This window comes from Cervus canadensis, chromosome 17 (assembly GCF_019320065.1).
Source record: "Cervus canadensis isolate Bull #8, Minnesota chromosome 17, ASM1932006v1, whole genome shotgun sequence".
Classification (NCBI taxonomy): domain Eukaryota; kingdom Metazoa; phylum Chordata; class Mammalia; order Artiodactyla; family Cervidae; genus Cervus; species Cervus canadensis.
The window spans coordinates 40370277-40388565 of NC_057402.1; the positions used below are offsets into that span (position 1 = coordinate 40370277).

Consider the following 18289-nt stretch of genomic DNA (forward strand, 5'->3'; position numbering starts at 1 on the left):
TCAGAAGAGCAGCTAAGTTTTACTGAGATTTATGTGTGGGATCCAGGACGGTGTAGCTCCAGGAGCTAGCGCAATGCCCTCTGGGGAGCAGCCCTCCCGGGGCCACAACACTCCATCCATCTAGCCAGCAGTGGGCAGAGCCAGGCAACAAAGCCACTGTGTGACATGTGAGTCCAGCCATGGCAGAGTTGCCTGGAGGGGCTGCCATCCTGCGGAAGGCAGTGCACCTGAGCTTGACCATCTGGACACAGCCTCAGACCCCAGCCCATGCAGCTGGGGAAGGAGACAGAATGTACCAGACAGACAGATCCCAGCCCAGGTCCCCCGTGTTGACCACACCGCTCCTGACACCCCTGCAGGCAGGACCCAGCTGTCCCCTTGGCCGGGCACACGGGGCACAGGCTCAGACGGCCTCGAGGCCAGCACCTGGCACACGCAGGTGTGACCTGTGCGCACCGGAGCTTGCTCTCCTACAGGCTCAGCCAGGAGGAGCTGAACAGCACTTGGCCGTTGATCAACTGCTTCCTCTTTCTGCATAAACATCCCTGTTGGATGCACACTGCCGTCATGCCCATTTCACAGACAGGAAGGAGGGGAGACTGAGGTTCAGAGAGGTGGGGGCTCCCAGGGGGCGCCGGAGTGAGTGGGAAGACAAGTCAGGATCTGTCTCTGTTTTGGGCCCCCCTTGTCCCCGCTCTGTCACCAGCCCTCGACCCCTACTGCTACCTGCCCTTGCTCATCATCACCAGATCCCCAACCTGCCCCTTCCTAGGTCCCTCCCTGCTTCCCTTTCACTCCCCTCGGCGTCCACCAGCCCACCTGCCCACCTGCCCAAGGGCTGTGAACACTGGCCACTCCTGCCCTCTCATTGCGTCCTGACTCTAATCCCTGGGGGCTGAGCCTTGAAGAGGAACTCACGGGCACCTGGTGTGCTGGGTCATGGGCATGATTACCTTGTGCCAGGAGCTGCCTGGACACCAAGGGATGAGGTGTCCTGTGGTGCTGACCTGGCCATCCACTGCGTCCACACAGTCCCAGGACCGGCTGGGGTGCTCTGCTCCTATGCATGTGTGCATGCTAAGACACTTCAATCATATACAACTCTTTGTGACCCCATGGACTGTAGCCTACCAGGTCCATCTGTCTGCAGGTTTCTTCAGGCAAGAATACTGAAGTGGGTTGCCATTCCCTCCTCCAGGGGATCTTCCTGACCCAAGATCAAGCCTGAGTCTCCTGCATCTTCTGCATTGGCAGGCGATTCTTTACCTAACTAGTCATCTAGAAAGCGTTTACTTAAATATGAACGTTTAGGTGGTCTTTTCAGGTTCTTTTGCCATTTAGTTTATTACAGAGGGCTGCACAGGATGCCCTGTGCTATACAGTGGGTCCTTTTCATTATATTTTTTATAAATGGTAGTGTGTATGTTAATCAGAACCAGCTAATTTCTCCCTGCTCCCCCATCATTTTTCCTAAGTCTGTGAGCCTGTTTCTGTTTAGTAAAGTTCATTTATATGATCTATTTTTAGATTCCATCTAGCAGTGACATCATGATACTTGCCTCTCCCTCTCTTACTTCACTTAGTATCATCTCTTTAATACTTTTCTGTGGCTGGAAACGGCATACTTTCATTTTATTCATGGCTGAGTAATACTATATTGTGTATATGTACCCCATTTTCTTTATCCACTCATCAGTCCTTCTACTGTTAGGTTGCTTCCGTGTCTTAGCTAGTGTACATGGTGCTGCCATGATTGTTGGGGTGCGGGTGTCTTAAAATTTTGGTTTTCTCTGAATCTATGCCCAGGTGTGAGATTGCTGGGTCACATGGTACTTCGTGTTTAGTTTTTCAAAAAACCTTGGTATTGTTCTCCCTAGTGGATGTAAACTTCCACCATAGTGTAGGATCCACTTCTCTTCACACCATTTCCAGCATTTATTGTTGTAGATTTTTTGAGATGGCCATTCTGACCGGTGTGAGATGACACTTCATTGTACTTTTGACTTACCTTCCTCTAAGAATTAGTGTTGCAGGGTATCTTTTCATGTTTCATGGCCTCTTATGCCTTCTTCAGAAAAATCTTTGACTCATTTTTTAAATTGGGTTAAAGAAAAAAAATATCGACCTGCACTAGCTGTTCATGTGTTTTGGAGATGAATTCCCTGTGGGTATCTTTGTTTGCAAGTGTTTTTTCCCATTAGGGTTGTCTTTGTCTTTCATTATCGTTCTGTGCAAACGGTTTTAAGGTTAATTGGGTCCCAAGTTTATTGAATTCAGAATTTGCTATTTTTGTCAAAGCATGTTCTGCTTGTTTTCAAGCTTCATGGTATCCATTTTTCCATTTAGATCTTTAATCTATTTGGAGTATATTTTTGTGTTATGGTGTTATGAAGTATTCTAATTTCATTCTCGTTTTCCTTCTAGAAAGAACCTGCACACTATCCTCCACAGTGAGTTGAAAGTCACTCAATCGTGTCCAACTCTTTGTGACCCTATGGACTAAACAGTCCATGGAAATTCTCCAGGCAGAATACTAGACTGGGTTAGCCTTTCCCTTCTCCAGGGAATCGTCCCAAACCAGGGATCGAACCCAAGTCTCTCACATTGCAGGTAGATTCTTTACCAACTGAGTTATCAGGGAAGTCCTCCACAGTAGCTGTTCCCAATTTCCATTTCCAGCATCAGTGTAGGAGGGTTCCCTTTTCTTCTTCCCCTCTCCAGCATTTATTGTTTGTAGTTTTCCAGTGGCCATTCTGACCCATGTGAAGTGATACCTTGTTGCAATCGTGAGTTGCATTTCTCTAATATTTAACAACCTTGACATCTTTTCATGTGATGTTTTTAAAATGGTGTGAGCTAAATCTACCTCTTGACATTGACTCCTTGACCACCTGCCTTCGAATTCTTTTCTGCTGACCCTGCTTAGGATATTTCTGGCACAGGTGTTTTTTACCACAGCCCGGAAGGCCCTGTATTAAGTGGGCCATCAGCACAGGCTTAAGTTGTTTTGGAAAGTGCCCACAAGGTGGCAGCATTTCTTCATGCCCCTTTTTTCTTCTTGTAATTTGTTACTTTATATTGGAGTAGAGTTGATTTCTGATGTTGTGTCAGTTTTAGGTGTACAGAAACTTGATTCAGTAATCTATAAACATCTATTCTTGTTCGGGTTTTTTTCCCCCATATAGGTGATTACAGTGTGTTCAGTAGAGTTCCCAGGGCTATTCTTTAGGCTGTTTTTGATCATCTATTTGATATGAATTAGTGTGTATGTATGTCAATTTCAAACTCTAAATTGATGCCTCCCCACTAACATTTTCTTATAATCATAAACTGGTTTCCTACATTTGAGCCTGTTTTGTAAGTTAGTTCATCTGTATGAATATACAGCTTCCACCTGTAAGTAATACAGTATTTGTCTTTCTCTTGACTTACTTCTTTCTGTTGCTGGCCAACACTTTGGCCTTCTCTGCCCACCGAAGCCGAATGAAAACTAGAAAGGCAGAATTTGAAAGAAATAGAACAGTGGCTTTTATTCTCAGGTAGTGGAGAGGGGAACACAGTATGCTCCTGGCTCAAGAACTGTGTCCCTAAAGCAGGTGCTCACAGTCAGAAGCAGTCAGGAGTCGGTGATAAGGAAACAAAGGTGATAGGATTTTGATTTCTTCCTCTTGCATCATTTCAAAGACAGTCATAAACTGACATCAGTAACCCAGTAACTGCATCTGGCAGTTTGGTGGCTCTGAGGCCTTCTTTCTGACATGTAACTACAAGGGGAAGGCTGTTGTAAACATCAGATACAGACAGAGGATGTACTTAGCATGGAGTCAAGTCAAGTGTAGCTCCTGCAGAGTTCGGGGGCAGAAAAGCAAACTTAGTTACAGACATTCGGAATCAGGAGCAGTTAAAGTAAAATAAACTAGGAATGTTCAGGCCTGCTCACTGTTCTTCTTTATCTTCTTTGGTCTCAGAGAAGTGAAAAAGAAAAACCCATTCCTCTTTTTTCCTTTTCACTGCAACAACTCCCCCGTCAGTTTATTCCCTCCTAACAATGGAGGAAGGGAAATACGTCATTTTTGTCTGGCTGAGGACAAACTTCAGTTTTGCTCCGTTTGAAAATCACCAGCTATTCAGCCCAGGGACCGTCTATCTCCTACTTCAAATTTTCCTTGAGATGTGAACCCCAAGAAATCTTTATCGGGGTGATGAGGGACAGATGGTCAGTCTTCTGTAACTTCTTTAATGCTGACACGGGACTCATAGACCCTACCTAGTTGGAGTCATGGAGCTATCGTCCTGTTCTATTAAGGGGTCCCAGGTGACCCCTTAATGTGGTTTTAGTGACTTTTGTGGTTATTCCCGCTGGATCTGTTTGGAGAAGTGACTGTAATCTCTTTGGGGGCATGGGTTTTCTTTGCACATCATCTGTATCTTGATGTGAATCTGTGTCATCTGGAGAGACAAAACAAAACAGGTATTTAGAAAAGGAAAAGAAAACAAAACAAAAAAAAAACCCAGGGGAAGTGTTACTGCAGCTAGGGATTAAAGCAGGAGTAAGAACCAAGTCTTGTTTGATGACAATTTTGATTGTGGTCCAGGCACAGTCAGTGCTTGGGTCATCATGTCCAAAGGAATGGAGCCATTTGGACTCAGAAGTAGTTGGAGGAATGACAACCTCAAGTTAACAGACAAAATAGAAAAAATTAAGCCTGAATCCTAATTTAGATTTAACACTTCAAGGAGACTTGTAGCCAGGTAGCCGGTTGTCTAGGTTTATTTAAGTAGGTCTTAACCTTTAAAGTGGCTATTGATCATTACACATGCATTTTTTTTCTATGCAACATACGGTCCAGAGCAATTTCTTGGTCTAAACATGTAAGAGTTAAGAGACCTTTAAAAAGTAAGGCTGTAGTTATCTGCTGCTTTTATTTTTCGAATAGCTGACAGTATCCTAAGTCCAACACAGCTCAGAAAATTCGAGTTGTTAACAATACAAGGACTCATCTGAAATCACACCATAGTGTCACCTAGTCAGTTTCACAGCTACTCTATGTTGACTTTACCTATAATTTTTCCTTAAATAGCCAAAGCTACTGTCACTGCCAATGATGTTAATGTTTCTCTAGGTACAAGAAGATGCAAAACTCAGGGCTTACAAAAATCTCCTCCTGAAAGTGTTTAACTATCTGAAGGCCTCTTCTGCCAATTTTTCCAGAGCACAGAGTGTGTCATTTCTAATTTCCACCCTGAATTCCTTTCAGGGGGTGTTGAAGGTCAGCAGCTTCAGTGGCCATGATTTAATTTCTGTAGAGATAGATGGCAAGTGCCAACTGGCTGAGTCCCTTCAGGATCATGAAGCTGACCATGGTTTGAGGGCATTACATGACCATTTTGTCCCATGGTGATAGGAATACTCATTCCCAAGTCTTATGAAGATTTTGTTGATAGCCACTAAATGTGCTGTCACTGGACTAGGCTATAAAACAGTATCCAAAATTCTCTGGACTACCTGTGCCTCTGAATCTCTTATGGTCCAGGAAAACATTCCCTTTTGTTCTTTTTTCCCATATCTAGATTTACACTGTTGCAATTACTGACCTTATATGGGGCTGTATACTATCATTTTATCAGCGACTCAGTCACATACTTGGTAATGTAAGGGACAACATGTTATGAAACAGGCAATATACAAAACAATGTTAAACAAAATAGCTAGCAGTTAATAGTAAGGCCATAAATAAGAACTTAAGAACTTCCATTAGGTGTAGCCCAGTATATATCAAAGTCATCTGACTTAATTTGTTCTATACCAATCCCTATTTCTTAGGGAAACTATATATATTGGCATTGTCCATAAGGCACCTAGCCTGTTTTCTAGTATTACCAGACTGATTATCCTTAGTATGATTTAATTGTTCCCAGTATAGAGGAGGCTTTAAAATGTAAATTACCATAGCCTGATGTTAACTATATAAATCCTTCCCATAACCATGGGAGGTTTTATTCCTTGGTTGAAATTTTGTTTGTTGCTCTAACTGAACTTGAGTAATAGAGGAGATCTTATATTTATGGTCAAGTTCAGAGCAGGCATTATTCATTTATAAGGTGAGAGGATCTCATCTCATGATATCAACAGTGGCCAGAAAATGACTACAATTCTTCTCTTTTAAGATGGGAATACCAGACCACCTGACCTGCCTCTTGAGAAACCTGAAGCAACAGTTAGAAGTGGACATGGAACAACAGACTGGTTCCAAATAGGAAAAGGAGTACATCAAGGCTGTATATCATCACCCTGCTTATTTAACTTATATGCAGAATACATCATGAGAAACGCTGGGCTGGAGGAAGCACAAGCTGGAATCAAGATTGCCTGGAGAAATATCAATAACCTCAGATATGCAGGTGACACCACCCTTATGGCAGAAAGTGAAGAACTAAAGAGCCTCTTGATGAAAGTGAAAGAGGAGAGTGAAAAAGTTGGCTTAAAGCTCAACATTCAGAAAACTAAGATAATGGCATCTGGTCCCATCACCTCATGGGAAATAGATCGCGAAACAGTGGAAACAATGGCTGACTTTATTTTTCTGGGCTCCAAAATCACTGCAGATGGTGACTGCAGCCATGAAATTAAAAGACGCTTACTCCTTGGAAGGAAAGTTATGACCAACCTAGACAGCATATTAAAAAGCAGAGACATTACTTTGTCAACAAAGGTCCGTCTAGTCAAGGCTATGGTTTTTTCAGTGGTCATGTATGGATATGAGAATTGGACTATAAAGAAAGCTGAGTGCCGAAGAATTGATGCTTTTGAACTGTGGTGTTGGAGAAGACTCTTGAGAGTCCCTTGGACTGCAAGGAGATCCAACCAGTCCATCCTAAAGGAGATCAGTCCTGGGTGTTCATTGGAAGGACTGATGCTGAAGCTGAAACTCCAATACCTTGGCCACCTGATGCGAAGAGCTGTTTCATTGGAAAAGACCCTGATGCTGGGAAAGAGTGAGGGCAGAAGGGGAGGGGACGACAGAGGATGAGATGGTTAGATGGCATCACCAACTCGATGGACATGGGTTTGGGTAGACTCCGGGAGTTTGTGATGGACAGGGAGGCCTGGCGTGCTGCGGTTCATGGGGTCGCAGAGTCGGACTCAACTGAGCGACTGAACTGACTGACTGAATCTTCAACAAAGGAGGCAAGAATACACAATGAGGAAAAGACAAGTCTCCTTTAGTAAGTGGTGTTGAGAAACACTTCCTAGATGTCACTGGGCAGTGTGTCACCCCACCTGTTCTACCCCAAACACACCAAGACACCCCCACATCTCCAAGGCTGCTCAAGCCCCTGACAGTCAGGACCCACCATCTCTGGCCCTGACCTGCCCAAACCACATTATCCCACTGCCACACATTTGGCCCCTACCCCCATACCAGGTACCCCCACTTCAGACTGGCCCCTCTGCCTGGAGGTTCTTCTGGTCTGAGCTCTAGATGGGCAAATTCACCTGCTCTTCCAAGAGGGTACCAAGTCCCCCCCACCCTGCCCCATGCTAGGTGCTCACACCTTCCAGCCTGGGCTCCTCTGGAGCCAGAGTCACACTCAGGGTCTGATCCCCACCACACACACCCCCATCAGCCCCCCTCCACTCCTCTCCTGACTCTACCCAGCTCTAGACAGGTATCAGAATGATGGAACAGAGCAGGCACTTGGGAAATACCTGTTGGATGGACTGCTGGATAGATGTATGGTTGGGTGGATGGACAGGTGCTGGACTGATGGATGGATGGATGGATGGGTGGATAGTTGGTTGAATGGATGTATGGATGGTTGGATGGATGAGTGGATGGCTGGATGGATAAATGATTGGATGAGCAGATGGGTGGATTGATGGATGGAGATGGATGGATGGTTGGATGGACAGACAGCTGGATGGATGGATAAGTGGATGGACAGATGGATGGATGGATGAGAGGATGGATAGATGAATGGATGGATGGTTGAATGGAGCCCCTGGCAAAGGGGCTCAGTAGTAACTAAAGAGAAGGCACCCACCCCAGCACTAGCACTGCAGAGACCTCACAGATGAGAGGGCTGGGAGGGAATGCTAGGGGCTGCCATTTAAGTGTCTGGTACCCCTTTTTCCATTATCAGACAAGTCATCTCATAATGGATGAAAGGAGCAACACATGCAGAGTTAAGGCAGGGTTTCCAAAGCTGGGAGTGGGGAGAACATTGCCATATCCAGGAGCCCCCAGGGCAGCTCCCTCATTAAGTTGATGCAAGCGAGAGATGTCTCTGCCTCTGGAAGTGGGGGGAGGGGAGGGACATATCACAGCTGTTGAAGCACCTTTCTTAAGCACTGACCAGCTTGTGATCAAGAAGAAAACCATTCCTTGAGGAAACGCAATTAACTGAAAAGCCAAAACCTGTTTGAAAGCCCAAAGGCGACACACAATCAAGAGCTCTGTCTAGAGAGGTTCCTGTTCTGAAGAGCTGCGGCGCAGGGACGTTCCCCCAAGAGCAGACGGCACCATCCACCCTGCCACGCACCAGCTCCCTCCTGTCCGCCTCCGGAAGAGCAGGAAAAGGTCACGGGTAGAATCTCTGCTGCACATGGACACAGAAAAGGCACGTCCAGGTGGGGCTGAGGTCACGCCTGCCTCAGGGACTCACGATCGAGCAGTGAGGCCAGGTGGGCAGCACCAGGACTCGCTCTCTAGCTAGAGATCCAAGGTAGCTCCTGGAGTGTAGGCCTGGCAGGCAAGCTGGGATACACACACATAACACACGGCTGACACTTAGCAGGCACTCTACTGTGACAGACGTTCACGCACGCATTGCTGGTCTTGCTCCATCCTCGCCATAGTGCTGCTGGCAAGGAGGAAAGAGCAGGCCTCAATGTGCCCCTCTCAGGAGGAGGCCCTTGCTGGCCGGCGGCTGCTGGAGGCTTCCTGGACTCCTAATTCCCACCCCATAGCTGTCACCGGCTCTGGGTGACACGCACAGATATCAGAACACATGGCCCAGCATCACAATGAAAGACCCAAGAACACAAACTGCATTTCATTGGAGCAATGTGCACCCTTGCTGCCCAGTGGGGGTGGGGTGGGGTGGGTTGAGAAATCCATCACTGCTAAACACAGGCATTGGCTCAGTGTACAGGTCTCCTAGTTTCCAAATAATGGATCTTTCCAAGACTTTGACAGACCAACCTGGGAAAACTACATAACATTTCTTTTTCCAACTTTAAACTTTTCTTTTGTATCAGGGTATAGCCAATTAACAACGCTGTGATAGTCTCAGGTGAACAGCAGAGGACTCAGTCATACATATACATAAAAGTCTCTCACAGTAAATATTACAGGCCACTCAATTACAAACACCAAAAATGAGTAAATTATCAAATGTGGTATTTGTGGGTCGCAAGAAGAAAGGCCCATCACGGACAAAGAGCTCCACAAGCTGAATATTCTAGAATATGTTCAGTCTACAACCACTGTCCATGCCCAGCAACATGGATACACCACTGCTTTATTTAAAAAAAAAAAAAAATAGCTCTCTGGAGTGGAAAATTAGGTCTGGAATTAAATTTCTGTACCTGTGTTAAACCATATGCTAAGAGTGAACCATGTAAATTCACTTTGTTAGTATTTAATTATGCTTCCATAGTTCAAAACCTGGGTTGATCAATACATCTGTCAACCAAATCAGGCAATTTTTAAATCTTTCCCCCTTTTCTTGGTAAAAAAAACCCACTGAGGTTTGAGTATAAACTGCTTGAAATACCATTTTTAGTCACTAAGTTTGTGTTAAGGCAAAAAACTCAAGCTGTCATAAAATGTACCAAAACCAGAAAATAGCTGGGCTCATGGCTTATTGGTCATGAGTCTGAGCAAGCTCCAGGAGCTGGTGATGGACAGGGAAGCCTGGCATGCTACAGTCCATGGGGTCACAAAGAGTCAGACACAACTGAGCAACTGAACTGAATAATTATACCAGAACAGAAGAAATATGCCAAAGAATGTAAAACAAAACAGCAGTATACCCTAGTTTCTATAATATTTTCATCATACTACAAAAGGTTCAGCTTTGCTCCAATTTGTATTTACATTACAACCGTGCAAGAACTAAGAAACATATGCTTCTATCATTTTATGACACAAAGCCACCTTATAAATTATAAATAAAAATTGCTTTTAAAAATCTAGTACTTTTTATTCCAACCACTGAAATTTAAATAGTATTTCACTTGTTTATCCTTTACAGCAACCTTTACAAACAAATAAAAAAGAAAAAATTAACTTAGAAATACTGAAGGAAAAAAAAAAAGATTACCTGAGTACAGTTATCTTTCAAAGACAACCTCTACACAGAAACTCTTTTGTGGCCAAAATGAACCTAATGAGCCTCTTGAAAAGAACATCATTTAAGCCTCTAGACCACTTAAGTATTCAAAGTTATACTGCCGAACAGTCATAATGTCACCTGTTGGGAATTAGTCCAACAAATTTGAAGAACCATAAGTATAGAAGCTCACCCTAAACCTTAAATCAATGGGCTAGATAAGCTATCCAAGAATAGCTAACAAAAGTTGTAGTTGTGCTTTCTCAAAGTCCAACTAGTCAAAAGCTACACTGCAAAAACAAATTCAGTTAAAGAAAAATACTTATACCACATTATTTTAAAAGTTTATTAGTTTACACAAGGCAATAAGCTATTCTGCTGCAGATTATCAGCAACTAGCAAAGTGACAGATGAAAAACATCTTATGTTCTTCTTGTGGGCTAAGTCATTTCAGCTGTGTCCAACTCTTTGTGACCCTATGGATCATAGCCTGCCAGGCTCCTCTGTCCATGGAATTCTCCAGATAAGAATACTGGAGTGGGTTGTCATGCAGTTCTCCAGGGGGCCTTCCCAACCCAGGGATCGAACTACGTCTCTTATATCTCCTGCACTGGCAGGCAGGCTCTTTACCACTAGCACCACCTGGGAAGCTCCATGTTCTTAAAAGCAGCCAAACAAATTAAACTAAATTAACAGAGGAAGTCATTAACCACGAAAAAGTGATGACCATCTGGTTTTGGATTTTAAAAGTTTTTATCAGAGGCAAACCAAGAGAACCACAATAGTTTAAGTTATTCCAATCGCCATTTAAAATTGTTCCCCAGTGTGTTTCTGCTGCCAGAGCAGAAATGGCTACCAGTTTAGTAGAGCCTGCCAGGAGCTGGCAACAACAGAACAACTTTTAACGACATAAATGATCAATAGGACTTAAAAATGTATTTATAAACTGTATTGATATTATACCATAAGATATATGTACACACACATAAAGTTCTTGACCATCTCCATGAATCCAATTTCAGCCATTTTAGAATTTTAAAAACATACATCTATTATGTATTCTAAATAAGTAAAATGGTTAGCAACATTGACACTTTACAATTAAGACTATTTTTCACAGACAAAAACTATTCACCAAGAACACACATAGAAATAGTCTTTAACTAAATATTACACCATTTGTTATACCACTTATTTTTTTAAAAACTACAACTGTCAAATATAGTTGACACGTCTCAAATATCTGTGCTAAAAGTTAACAGAAACAAAATACTAAGAATATTAAAACATCATCCCATTTATCTCTGGCTAAATGTAAAATCAGTTTTTATTACGTGAACATAACATCAATGCACAGAAAAGGAACCCCCCAGGATTCAAACTTTGCCAGACAATCCAACAAATAAAGTTAAATGTACTAATTTTAAATGTTAGCTTTATCTTTAACATAATTACTCAGTGCTTACTCAGCAAATTATCAGTCAAGTCAGTTCACTCAGTCGTGTCCAACTCTTTGTGACCCCATGGACTACAGCACACCAGGCTTTCCAGTCCATCACCAACTCCCAGAGCTTGCTCAAACTCATGTCCTTCGAGTCTGTAATGCCATCCAACCATCTCATCCTCTGTCGTCCCCTTCTCCTGCCTTCAATCTTTCCCAGCATCAGGGTCTTTTTCAATGAGTCAGTTCTTTGCATCAGGTGGCAAAAGTATTGGAGCTTCAGTATCAGTCCTTCCAATGAATAAATGAATATTCAGGACTGATTTCCTTTAGGACTGACTGGTTTGATCTCCTTGCAGTTCAACGGAGTCTTCTGCAACACCACAGTTTGAAAGCATCAATTATTCAGCGCTCAGTTTTCTTTATAGTCCAACCCTTACATCCATACATGACTACTAGAAAAAACCATAGCTTTGATTAGGCGGACCTTTGTTGACAAAGTAATGTCTCTGCTTTTGAATGTGTTGTCCAGATTGGTCATAGCTTTTCTTCCAATGAGCAAGGGTCTTTTAATTTCATGGCTGCAGTCACTATCTGCAGTGATTTTGCAGCCCCCCAAAATAAAAGTCTGTCACTGTTTCCATTGTTTCCCCATCTATTTGCCATGAAGTGATGGGACTGGATGCCATGATCCTAGTTTTTTGAATGCTGAGTTTTAAGCCAACTTTTTCACTCCTCTTTCACTTTCATCAAGAGGCTCTTTAGTTCTTCGCTTTCTGCCATAATGCTGGTGTCATCTGCGTATCTGAAGTTATTGATATTTCTCCCAGCAATCTTGATTCCATGCTTATATATGTTGTACCATTGTTTAACAAGAGAAACTTTCAAGTTTAAAAAAGAATCATGAAAAAAGCTTTCCCATCATTCATATCTTCACAATTACAGAAGCTCAATTCTTCTTCAGTGTTTTAATAAAATTGTTAGTTCCAAAAGAATATTCCTTTTTCCTTATGAGAAAGGAACTAACTTTGCGACCCCATGGCTTGCAGCATGGCCAAGCTTCCCTGTTCTTCACTATCTCCTAGAGTTTGCTCAAATTCATGTCCACTGAAGTCTGTGATGCTATCTAACCATCTCATCCTCGGTGGCCCTCTTCTCTAATTCACTGCTGCAGCAGCACGTGGATACACCTTTACTCTATCTCCTCTCCCACTATCTTTCCGCCAGTTTAGAAGTGAAGCACTTCCTCCAGAAAGCCATCCGTAACTATCCCAAATCTGCGTCATTTTCCTTTGATGTCCTACAGTGAGGATTAATTTTTTGTGCCATGGATCCTTCACAGTCCAGTTGTCTTTCGGCATTTACCCAGAATTTTTCTACAAACATGTAAAACAGTACTACAAAAGAAACCAACTGTATTGAAAGAGTCATAAAAACATTTAGAATAGCATGTGCTGTGGTATTCTATGAGCTCCTTAATTGCTACAACATTTAGCTGCTGATCCACGAACTACCACAGTTCTGAAATGACGAACAGCATACATTACATCTGAATGTATCTCCCACAACTTTATGCTGGGATGTGAAAACAGACAGCTAATACTACTGTGGGAGAGTTGTTTTGCTTTTTTGTGGGGGAGAACACCTAGTCATAACTGAACTACAAATTTTAGTTAGAAAATAGGAAAAAAAAAAATTTTTCTCCCGTCCAAGTTCAAGAGGTGTTGTGAATTATAAACACCCTACATCAAGAATCCTTGCTCTAAAACATCTGGTTTAAAAAAAGCAATCCACAGAAGCAGTCACATAGCTTCTCTGAGTAGGAGAAAGCAGGTATTAAGAGTCAGTTACGGAGAAAACACCCTCGGCAACCTCTTAAATATTCCATAGTTAACAATACGCTTGGATTTGGTGTATATGATTAAAAGTAATTCTAACGCACATCAAAGTTTGAAACTCCCTACAATTTTTGAAGACATCTCGACATCCGTGGTAACTAACATGTACAGCCATAATAATGAAGGGGAATTTTAAAGTTGCTCGCCTTACAAAACTTTACTTTCACTTTAGTTTACTGTAAAGTCTCCACTTCAACGTAAATTAATAGATGCAGTAATTGTGAAAATTACAGAGCTGTCTTCCCCTGGAAATCAAGCTCTCTATAGTCAATCTCCATGTTGATAGGAGACAGTAAAAACTCAAATTTCAAATCACTGTTAATCAAATATTACCGCAATTAGCCAAACCACTGCCGTACTTAAAAGGCTGACATCAAGGCGAGGGGACTTCTAAACGAAAATACATTAAGGCAGTTTTCAGTTACTGTTTTACAAGCCACCGCGCGCCCACAGCGCGCTCACGTGGACCTTGGCACTCGGCTTTTCGGACGGCAAAAGAATACCTTCGGGCGTCAGAAAGCCGACTCGGATGCTCGCGCTTTTTTCTCCTGTCCCCACCCACGTCCCCCTTCCCGGCCACTGCGGAAGAACCGGTTCCCGCTCCGAGGCAGGGGAAGAAGGAGGCGCTCCTCTGCCCTAAAGCCGCGTGTGCGGCCGCGAGCCGGGAGCCAGACGCCGGCGCCTGTGATGGGGCGGCCATCTTAAAACGCAGTTCTCCCACCCGGAGGCGCAAAGCTCATGGTCTCCGCGAGGTACCCCACCTCCCGGCTCCCGTTGCCCCGGAGCGCCAACCCTCGGACGCCCACGCGGACGGGGGAGCCCCGCACGGCGCCCGAAACAGCCGCCGCCACCTCCTCTCCCGCACGCCACATCACTTCCCTTAACGGCCGCCAAGGCGCGCCCGCCGCCTCCCTACAATAGGGTACCTTCTCCGCGCCCGCTTCCTCTCAACGACAATCAAGGTACCAAGGCTGTGCCACGTGGCAAGGGCTCCCTCTCCCACCTAACGCCTGCCTAACGCTTCCGCCTCCCAAAATATTTTTATCCTCACGACGCACAGAAATACCCCGCCGCGATGCGCTTCCCCCGCACCAAGCCCTGCCCACCAGGTCCCCAGGTCGCGACCCCCGCCATCCCCGGCCCTGTCTCTCTCCCCGGCGCCGCCGTTAGATGCCTTTCCCCAGGGGTTCAGACTCACCCTCCTGGAATTTAGTCTCCAGGTCCTGCTTCGGAGTCATTTATAAGCGATTCACCGCCGCCTCTTCCTTCTCCCACCTGCCGCAACTACCGCCCTCTACTCTTTACCCCACCCAGCTTCGTGTCAGAGGCGCCATCAGGCAACGCCGGATTTGCCACCGCCCGCAGAGCCCATCTCCGCAACCCAGGCAACAAACCGGTCTAGCCAACAGCTGCCCACCGCGCGCCCGCGCCGACCCGGAGCACGCCGGGATTGGTAGTTCCCACGCCCTCAAGGCGCCCCGGGGGTCGCGGGCGGGTCGGAGGCCTTCCGCCCTCCTCCGCCCTTCATGCCCAACCCCCACCCCCGCCGCCGAGGCGCCCGCGTTTTTCAGTTCAGTTCCTTCAATCGCTCAATCCTGTCCAACTCTTTGTGACCCCCGTGGACTGCAGCACACCAGGCTTCCCAGTCCATCGCCAACTCTCAGAGCTTGCTCAGACCACGGAGTCAGTGATGCCATCCAACCATCTCATCCTCTCTAGTCCCCTTCTCCTCCTGCCTTCAGTTTTTCCCAGCATTGGGGTCTTTTCCAGTGAGTCAGTTATTTGCATCAGGTGGCCAAAGTATTGGAGCTTCAGCTTCAACATCAGTCCTTCCATTGAATATTCAGGACTGATTTCCTTTAGGATTGACTGGTTTGAGCTCCTTACTGCCCAGGGGACTCTCAAGAGTCTTCCCCAACACCACTTCAAAAGCATCAGTTCTTCGTTGCTCAGCTTTATAGTCCAACTCTCGCATCCATACATGACTACTGGACAAACCATAGCTTTGACTAGAAGGACCATTGTTGACAAAATAACGTCTCTGCTTTTTAATATGCTGTCTAGGTTGGTCATAACTTTTCTTTCAAGGAGCAAGCTTCTTTTAATTTCATCTGCAGTGATTTTGGAGCCCAAGAAAAGAAAGTCTGTCACTGTTTCCATTGTTTCCCCATCTATTTGCCATGGAGTGATGGGACTGGATGCCATGATCTTCCTTTTTTGAATGTTGAGCTTTAAGCCAGCTTTTCCACTCTCCTCTTTCACTTTCATTAGAGGCTTATTAGTTCCTCTTCACTTTCTGCCAAAAGGGTGGTATCAGCTGCGTATCTGAGGTTATTGATATTTCTCCCAGCCATCTTGATTCCAGCTTGTGCTTCATCCAGCCTGGCATTTAGCATGATGTACTCGGCATATAAACCAAATAACCAGGGTGACAATATACAGCCTTGACATACTCCTTTCCCAATTTGGAACCAGTCCATTTTTCCATGTCTGGTTCTAACTGTTGCTTCTTGACTTGCATACTGATCTGAGGAGGCAGGTAAGGTGGTCTGGTATTCCCATCTCTTGAAGAATTTTCCAGAGTATGTTGTGATGTACACACTCAAGGGCTTTGGTGTAATCAGTAAAGCAGAAGTAGATGTTTTTCTGGAATTATTTTGCTTTTTTCAATGATCCAAAGGATGTTGGCAATTTGTTCTCTGGTTCCTCTGCCTTTCCTAAATCCAGCTTGAACATCTGCAAATTCATGGTTGATGTACTGTTGAAGCCTAGCTTAGAGAATTTTGAGCATTACTTTGCTAGCTGTGAGATGAGTGTAATTGTGTGGTAGTTTGAACATTTTTTGGTGTTGCCCTTCTTTGGGATTGGAATGAAAACTGAGCTTTTCCAGTCCTGTGGCCGCTGCTGAGTTTTCCAAATTTGCTGGCATATTGAGTGCAGCACTTTCACAGCATCATCTTTTAGGCTTTGAAATAGCTCAACTGGAATTCCATCACCTCCACTAACTTTGTTGATAATGATGCTTCCTAAGGCCCACTTGACTTCACATTCCTGGATGTCTGGCTCTAGGTGAGTGATCACACCACTGTGGTTATCTGTGTCATAAAGATCTTTTTTTATGTAGTTCTTCTGTGTATTCTTGCCACCTTTTCGTAATATCTTTTGCTTCTGTTAGGTGCATACCATTTCTGTCCTTAATTGTGCCCATCTTTGCATGAAACTTTCCCTTGGTATCTCTAATTACTGCCTAGACTTGATTTTACATTATTGTCAGGGCAAGGGAAAGCGAGGCTTTGCCTAACCCACACAAAAGTAGGGGAAAGACCCAGTTGCAGAGGTCTATAGGCAATATAGGACTACAACATTGTAGGCTTGGGAATGGCCAGAGAGAAATAGCAGCTTCTGAAGCCCCTTGTCAATAGCATTTTGAGCAGCTTCTGCACAGGGAAGCTTCAGGGTCAGCAATCTGGCCAGAAAGGGGGTAGGTTATGCAGTCTGCCTCTGGATGTTTCATCATTCAGCAAGCTCACTGCCAGTTTATTTGATGGGACTGACGGCCATCTGTGGGGTCCTGTGCCTCCCCTTCTCCACCAGGGTCCTGCGGAAATGGGACGAAGCGGGCGACACTGGGCAGGCTGAGGGGTCAGTCTTTGGCTTTTTGAGATGATGGAGCTCTGCCCACCGCCAAGAGAGGCAACTGTGAATAACACTACATGATACCGACATCGGGCTTCTGTACCTGTCTTACTTGTGCAATTTTTTGTCACTTAATTGTTATTAGGGGACAGTTAGGTGCAGTTATTGAAGATACATAAGTCCACCTGCAATGCAGGACAAGCACAACCCGCAGGTTCACTCCTTGGGTGGGGAATATCCCCTGGAGAAGGAAATGGCAGCCCACTGCAGTATTCTTGCCTGGAGAATTCCATGGATGGAGGAGCCTGATGGGCTGCAGACCATGGGGTCACAAAGAGTCACACACGACTGAGACTGAGCACTGTTGAATATACACAGAATTTAAAGGAATTTTCTGCTGTCGTTCACCTGTTCACAAAGTCCTTAGTTTGCTCAGCTGCAAAATGGGGAGAATAAGACTACTTTCCCATCGGTTTCCTGTGAGAATTGCACAGACAGGCTGAATGATGAACTGGTGCTCAGCAAATGGTTAAGGAGGACACATCCCAAAGTTCTTACCTTGGCGTTTGAAGTCTAAACAGCCCCCAATTGTCCCTCCAGGCTTTATTCTTGTCCTCACAGCTTTCTAAACCCTCCTGTGAACAGGCTGTGCACCCCATGAATTCCAGACCCCTCTTCATTTATCTGACTCTAGTTTCTCCTTCAACTTTCCCTTAATACAACCCCTTCTCTGACCACAGAACCCCACAAAGGACCCTCACTCCCTTTTTCTGTATAGTATCTGCTCTGCACTGCTCCTGAGAATATCAAAGAAAGAGGCAGGGGCCTCCTTGCGACCCCACCACCATACCAAAACTCTGAGGTACATGTCTTGTTTTAACATTTTGAATACAAAATATTTTAAAGTCATTGAAAAAGTGAAAGTTGCTCAGTCATGTCTGGCTCTTTGCGAACCCATGGACAATACATTTCATGG

At 44.7% G+C, this 18289-nt stretch overlaps 1 long non-coding RNA gene across 1 annotated transcript; it reads right to left on the reverse strand.

Annotated features, from left to right (window-relative positions):
- Window positions 1-3504: 3504 nt before the first annotated feature.
- LOC122454861 lies at window positions 3505-15239 on the reverse strand. Its single transcript, XR_006273544.1, has 2 exons — window positions 14876-15239; window positions 3505-4449 (listed from the first exon to the last, which is right to left on the reverse strand). It is a non-coding gene; the product is annotated as an uncharacterized LOC122454861 (long non-coding RNA).
- Between the last annotated feature and the right edge of the window lie 3050 nt (window positions 15240-18289).